This window comes from Globicephala melas, chromosome 13 (assembly GCF_963455315.2).
Source record: "Globicephala melas chromosome 13, mGloMel1.2, whole genome shotgun sequence".
Classification (NCBI taxonomy): Eukaryota; Metazoa; Chordata; class Mammalia; order Artiodactyla; family Delphinidae; genus Globicephala; species Globicephala melas.
The window spans coordinates 26,600,682-26,608,132 of NC_083326.1; the positions used below are offsets into that span (position 1 = coordinate 26,600,682).

At 45.3% G+C, this 7,451-nt stretch overlaps 1 pseudogene; it reads left to right on the forward strand.

Annotated features, from left to right (window-relative positions):
- Positions 1-3,218: 3,218 nt before the first annotated feature.
- LOC138842299 (frataxin, mitochondrial pseudogene) lies at positions 3,219-6,680 on the forward strand (annotated as a pseudogene).
- The last annotated feature ends 771 nt before the right edge of the window (positions 6,681-7,451 follow it).

The window sequence follows — 7,451 nt, forward strand, 5'->3', positions numbered from 1 at the left end:
GTAAGCAGGGCTCCTCGTGGACAGTCTTGTGTTATATTAAGGTGTTTAGCCTTTACCACTGACATATTCAGGGAGACGGGGATCTGATTTGCATTTTAGGAAGAGAATTATGGCAGCAATGTGGCAATCGGCCTTGTGGATGTGTGACTCAGAAGCTGTGTGATAATTAATTATAAGAGCTGACATCTACTGGACCCTTCCTATCTACCAGGAACCACGCTAAGTACTTTACCTCTTTCATCTTAGTTAATCCTCAAAGCAACCATACAAGCGCTCAGATCACTTCTGTTCTACAAATGACGTATCTGTTTGCTAGATACCCTGAACTCTTAACTGTGAAATCGATCTGTTTATTGCAAAGTTAAGGTAAAAAGAGGTCTGAATTATGCCAGTGTGGTGGGAGGGGAGGGGAGTATGATCTAAGAAATTACAAGAAGAATCAGCAGGATATGCTCAGTGATTACATGTGGGATGTGAAGGAAGACTCTAGCATTTCCAGTTTAGGGAACGGAGCAGAAGACAGGGATTTGCACCAAAGAAGGGAATGAGGAAGAGAAATAGGGTGTGTGAGGATGGCTTTGGGACGTCTTTCTGAAGGGACACAGTGAGCAGCTGACAGTACAGGTGTGGAGGCCAAGCGAGGGGCTGAACTGAAGATGTGGTGCTGAAAGCACCAGCACATCACTCCTGGGAGGGGCACGTGCCCTGAGAGAGGCGGCAGGATGGGGAGAGAAGACAACCAAAACCAGACCCCAGGGACACCGGTGTGAGAGGCAAGGGCAGACACAGAGAAGACAGACAAAGATGATCTGACCATGACGCCTCAGTGCGGCTCCCTCGACATTGATAATGACATTGATAGTGAAGGTTGTGCCTGCGTGGGGAGCAGAGGGGCATGGGAAATCTCTGTGCCTTTCTCGTAATTTTGCCGAGGACCTAAAACCTCTCTATTACCTATTAAAAACAAAGAAACACATACATAAATAAACTTTTAAAAATACGATCTGAGATGCAGGGGGAAACCCAAGAGAGCACAGTTCCTCAGCCAGACAACAGGCAAAGAGCAGCAAAGATGCTTTTTAGGGGGCACAGCTGGGGTTGCCGGCTGCTGTCGGCTTGGAGAAGAGTCTAGCAACGTGTAGGGAGAGAAGATTGAGTGCAGGCGGTAGGGGAACGACTGGGAGAAGGGGAAGGCCAAAAGAAGCAGAAAAAATATTGATAGGTTTGATTCCATCCTTTTTTTTTTTTTTTTTTTTTTTTTTTGGCGGTACACGGGCCTCTCACTATTGTGGCCTCTCCCGTTGCAGAGCACAGGCTTCGGATGCGCAGGCTCAGCGGCCATGGCTCACGGGCCCAGCCGCTCCGGGGCATGTGGGATCTTCCCGGACCTGGGCACGAACCTGTGTCCCCTGCATCGGCAGGCAGACTCCCAACCACTGCGCCACCAGGGAAGCCCTCCATCCATATTTTTAAAAATCACTTCCATAAACAAGAAATGGAAAGACAAATGAGAAGCTGGCAAAGGTATTCCTGACGAACTAGAATGAATAGTAATGACGCATAAGAGTTTTTTCTTTTAATGAGCAAATAAGGACACTAGAAACAGGTTAGATGGAAGGTGAGAAAACACAACAGGACAGACTGTTTTCGTAAAGGGAGACGCAGCAATGGCAAAGGCAAATGCAGTCACATAGTTGGCCTCAAACTAAAATGCAAACATTTTCGCTCATTGGGTTGGCTGTGAATTAGCAAGAATAGGGGCACACGGATCCTCTCCCACACTGCTCTTTGTAGTACATGTCGATTCAACCATCTTTGGAAACAATTCAACAGTTATGCTTCAAGAGCCTCCAGATATGTGCGTGTCACTTGGTGCAGTGTTTTGAATCTGTGTTAATTCCACATCAGTAAAGAATGTACATGAGAGCTGGTGGTCCAAGAAGCTCTCACAGAACAAGAAAATCTAAACCCCTGGACTGAGCACCAGTGAGGATATGACCACGTACCTTTTGGCATGTCCAGAAAGTGGGATACCAAAAGGCCATTTAAAAATCATGTTTTTGACATGGGAAGAGGTTCATGATTTACCGTTAAGGAGAAACAGCAGAATAGAAAAGTGTGATCCTAGTTTTCCTTTTTTTAAGTGCACATATGAAAAAAATGCACATGAATGATGAGTTATTGCCAAGTCGTAGGATTACATGCGATTTTTATTTCCTCTGTATGCTTGCCTAGATCTTCCAAATATTCTGCAGTGAATGTGTATTATTTTTGTATTTAGAAAAAGAAAAACAATAAATGGTATTATTTTCCAAAAGAAATAACAATGAATAGTTGATGGGGAAGGATTCCAAGTCGCTTGGTTTTGTGAAGGGAAGGGTTAAGATGAATCCGAGCAAAGATGACAAGGCAGAGGGAGGGTTTTAAAGAATGGCTGAATGTCCCAGGTGCAAAGACTTTAAGAAAACAGGCAGTAGGGAGGAAAAAATGAAGAGTCCAGGAAATAATTATTGGCACAACATCTAAGATGGATAAAGAGAGGATAGAATCAGGAGCACGGCGAAGGGTTAGCCTGAACAGGAGAAAGGGTGGCTCCTCCTCTGAGAGGACAAAGGTGTGGGAAGTGCAAACAGACATTTGTTCAATTGTTCGTTTGTAGACAAGTGGCAACTGGGGTGTGTTCTGGGTGGTGGCAGAAGTGACTACCGGGTGAGGGTGGTCCAGTTTGACCCACTGTTGTCATCACAGAACCGGAAGCCCAGGGGTTCATACTGCATCTGCCTACGTTGAGGTGGCCACGGCCGGCTGCAAGGCAGGTTGGGAGATGTAATCGTCAAGTGCCCAGAAATGTTCCCTGTTCCATGACCGAGGGAAGTGCAGAGAATGGAGGCTGAGGGCCAATGAGCAGATTTGAAAAATGTTTCAGCTGGGAAGCCCACAGGATTTGCTGCTGGGTTTGATACTGGAGTTTGAATGACAAAGAGGATGAAGAACAAAGTAGGTGTTTTAGGGGTTGTGGAAAGAAATATGGTCGGGGATCCAGAAAGAGATCTGAGTATATATTTTCCCAGCAGAGAATCAACTCTTTAGAAGGAATGACACTGATGTGCTCATGACTGTCGCCATAACAGGGTAGCAACACTAAATCCCTAGGGTTACAACCCGTGACACACCTGTTGCTTTCAGTCCAGCCTACAACCAGGGCTGTGCCCACAGGCATGGGTCTGGGGGACCCTGCTGACAGGTCAGCCACAAAGCCACAATCATGACCTCCACTGTTGTTCTAATGAATCCCCGAATTGGTCCAATTTCTCGAAACAAAGGGCACATCGATTCACAGGTGTGGACACAGTTCGTACCTGAGTTCTAAAAACTCCTTGTCTGATGGTTCTTTTTTTTAAATGTAATTTAACTTAATTTAATTTTATTCTATTCTATTTTATTTTTATTGAAGTAGAGTTGATTTACAATGTTTAAGGTGTACAGCAAAGTGATTCTATATATACCTATTCTTTTTCAGATTCTTTTCCATTATAGGTTATTACAAGATATTGAACATAGTGCTATGGGGTAGGACTTTGCTGTTTATCAACTTTATATGTAGTAGTGTGTATCTGTTAATCCCAAACTCCTAACTTATTCCTCCCCACACTTTCCCCTTTGGTAACCACAAGTTTGTTTTCTTTTTCTTTTCTTTTTTTTTTTGGCCGCACTGCACAGCTTGTGGGATCCCAGGTCCCCAACCAGGGATTGAACCCAGCCCATGGAATCCTAACAACTAGACCAGCAGGGAACTCCCGTAAGTTTGTTTTCTATGTCTGTGAATCTGTTTCTTTTTATAAGTAAGTTCATTTGTATCATATTTTAAATTCCACATGTAAGTGATATCATATGGTATTTGTCTTTCTCTGTCTGACTTACTTCATTTAGTACGATAATCTCTAGGTCTATCCACGTTGCTGCAGATGGCATCATTTCATTATTTTATGGCTGAGTAATAATATTCCATTGTATATATGGACCACATCTTCTTTATCCATTCATCTGCAGATGGACATTTAGGTTGCTTCCATGTCCTGGCTACTGTACTGATGGTTCTTTTCTACTGGAAGACTTAGAGGGAGGAGCTACAGGAGTGCCATCGTTTGCCCGCAGCCCTTTCCGCCCTGGTTAAAAGTGAGTCACACACTCACATGTCCTTAGGTGCTTTCCTTTCTCAGAATTACCTGGTGATGGATGGGGGCTCAGGTCTGGTTTTGGCAGCCCCGGGGCAAAGACTGTGCACCCAGGTGCCATGACTACAGAGGAAGGAGCTCCCCCAAGGCCGTGCCAACACCTTCAGGATGAAACCGGGGCCACTTAGGGGGGTGACGGGCTGCATGTGTCCCTCCCCTCACAACGCAGAGGGTTGCCCCAATTCCATCCCTGTCCTCTCTTTCAGGACCACAGTGACCTGCTAACAGGATGAGTGACATTCGTTCTGAGATGCGCTGAGACGTAAAGGCAAATCCTGGACCCTGCTTGGAAACATGACCACCGTCTCATTTCCCCCAAATGTTCACTTTTAGAAAGTGACATCTCATGACTAAGTTTAGCATTTGGGGATGAACGCTGAGATTTTAAAAGGTTTCCTAGAAAAGCGATGGATTTGTGTGGTAGCACAAGCTCCATCCGTATCAGAAATCAGGTTTAGGTATCTCAGCAGGCAAGTGGGAGGACTTGTGAACATTCCTTGTTTCGGGGGGGGGGTGAAACTGAATACGTAATTCTGTGCTGTGGGACATTCCAAGAAGGAGCCCAATGACGTGGAGACGTGTCCTTGCCCCAGTCACGGGATGAGGGTGATAATCGCCAGAATTATCACGTGAGCAGGTCACAAACACTAAAGGACACAGATACTCATTTTCAGGGTCTTCCCGAAAGTCCTGATGAGAAAAGCCTCCTGGAAATGAAATACACTTTATTCTGGCCGAAACACCGAATACTTTCCATCTACCTCACGGGAATATATGTTTTACAAGAGAGATGAATATTATCTCATAACCTGCCACAATACCTAATATCTATCACATTTCAAAATGAACACGATTAGTGCCTAAATCTCAGCATTGGCAATTTTCCTCTCTCTCTGGAAAAGTTTTTTAATTGAAAGCATTTTAAGGGTTGAGAGAAAATGCACCATTTATTTCTGTTAGACACGCTAAGTGTATTTGGTTACTTGGGAATAAAGTAGTTCCCCCTTCAAAGGAAAAAAAAAATCCTCTAGGCTTATGTGACAATTGTATTTGGTAGAACGACGAACTGGAGTTTCAGTGGCTAGAATTTACAGAATGAATGAGAGCACCATCTATAAAAGAAGATGCAGAATGAAATTCTCCAGTGACAGGAATTTCTTTTACAATTTTGAGAACAAAAGCATCATGTAGAAGAAAATCTACGTGGATGTACTTTGCTATTCATATTGTTATAGCCTTTCAGTGCTAGAAATCTTGAAATACTAATAAAATAAATTTCACCGTTAGCCATTAACTTCCTACATGAGAGCAACTTTTCTGTTCAAGATTTAACCCCTGTTTTCTTTGATAAGGTTGGGCTGTTAGTACAGAATTACCCTAGATGCAAATGACAAATGAAGACAAGATCTGCAACAAACATGAAACTAAAGAGTTAACGTTCTGAGCACGTGGACGCTCGGACGCCCCGTGGCTGCCAGCCTCTTGCTCCTCTCGCTCGGCGCCGGGGCCCCGCGGCCAAGGAAGGACCCCCGCTGTACGGCTGCCGGGGCTGCACTCTGGGACCGCTGCGGCCCGCGCACGCAGCCAGCCCAGTCTGAACTTCCGCTGCCTCAACCAGACCCTGAATGTCAAAAAGCAGAGCGTCTGCTGGATGAACTTGAAGACAACGGGAGCTTTGGGTGACGCTGGCCCTCAGGACAATACCGCCTATGAAAGACTGGCCGAGGAGACGCTGGACTCCTTAGCAGAGTTTTTTGAAGACCTTGCAGACAAACCTTACACATTTGAAGGCGATGATGTCTCCTTTGGGAGTGGTGTTTTAGCAATTAAACTGCGCAGAGATCTAGGAACGTACGTGATCAACAAGCAAACCCCAAACAAGCAAATCTGGTTATCTTCACCATCCGGCGGCCCCAAGTGTTACAACTGGCCCGGGAAAAACTGGGTGTCCTCCCGCGATGGTGTGTCCCTCCACGAGCTGCTGGCCACAGAGCTGACTCAAGCCTTAAAACCCGAACTGGGGACTTCGCTGGTGGCCCAGTAGTTAAGAATCCACCTGCCAATGCAGGGCACACGGGTTCGAGCCCTGGTCCAGGAAGATCCCACATGCCGTGGAGCAGTTAAGCCCATGTGCATAACTACTGAGCCTGCGCTCTAGAGCCCATGAGCCACAACTACTGAAGCCCGTGAGCCACAACTACTGAAGCACCTAGAGCCCATGCTCCACAACAAGGGAAGCCACTGCAATGAGAAGTCAGCGCACCGCAACGAAGAGTAACCCCTGCTTGATGCAACTAGAGAAAGCCCACACACAGCAACGAATACCCAACACAGTCAAAAATAAATAAATTAAAACTTAAAAAAAAAAAAACAACCCACAGAAATCCCAAACTGGACTTATCTTCTCTGGCCTACCCTGGAAAAGGTACTTCCTGCCCAGCCTAATGCTAAAGACTTTAAACAAAGACCCCAGCTTTGTTCTGCAGCTGAATGGCTAGCTTTTTCCATTCATGCTTTTGAGGACAGTTGCGTGGTGTGTAACGGCTCTGTGAAAAGACTGTGTCACCTCCCGCCCTGCCGCTGGGTTCAGACTTTTAATTTCCATAGCTTTCTTTGGATTTATTGTCTGATTTCCTCCCTCACGTGATAGCCCTTATCTTTCGTAATGTCTGTATGGCCATACCTTTATATATAACCTCACGACAAAGAAAAAGAAGAGGACAAATTCCAGGAGGAGAAACGAATTGGCTTCACTATTCATTCTTTGAAAGACTTACTACAAAAACGGCCTGAAGAGCGTCTGGCCAACCTTGCCATCCTGTCTCAAAATGAGACTCATTAAAGGGAAACCTAAAACGTTCCTACTCCCCTTGAAAGTGTAAACACTTCTAAGCCCTTTGGTATTGAAGCATCAGTGGCAACTCGGGAATTCTCAAACCGAAGACCGTTTTCTCTTTGTGCTTTGTGACTGCCAGGGTGTGGCCCGCATGGGGTGACACAGGGAGATGTGGTGCTGTGTCTTCCATATGTGCATATAGATGTACACACAGAGTTACACGTGTGTGTACATATATATTTTTAAAATTTAAGAATAAGCTATTGCAACACTGGTCTGAGGATGCAAAAAATCCCCCAAAAGCCACCTCTGTAAGCTCATGGATACAGTACAATAAATGAGGTCACGGAGCTCAGGAGGTGTTTGGCAAACTGTGAAAG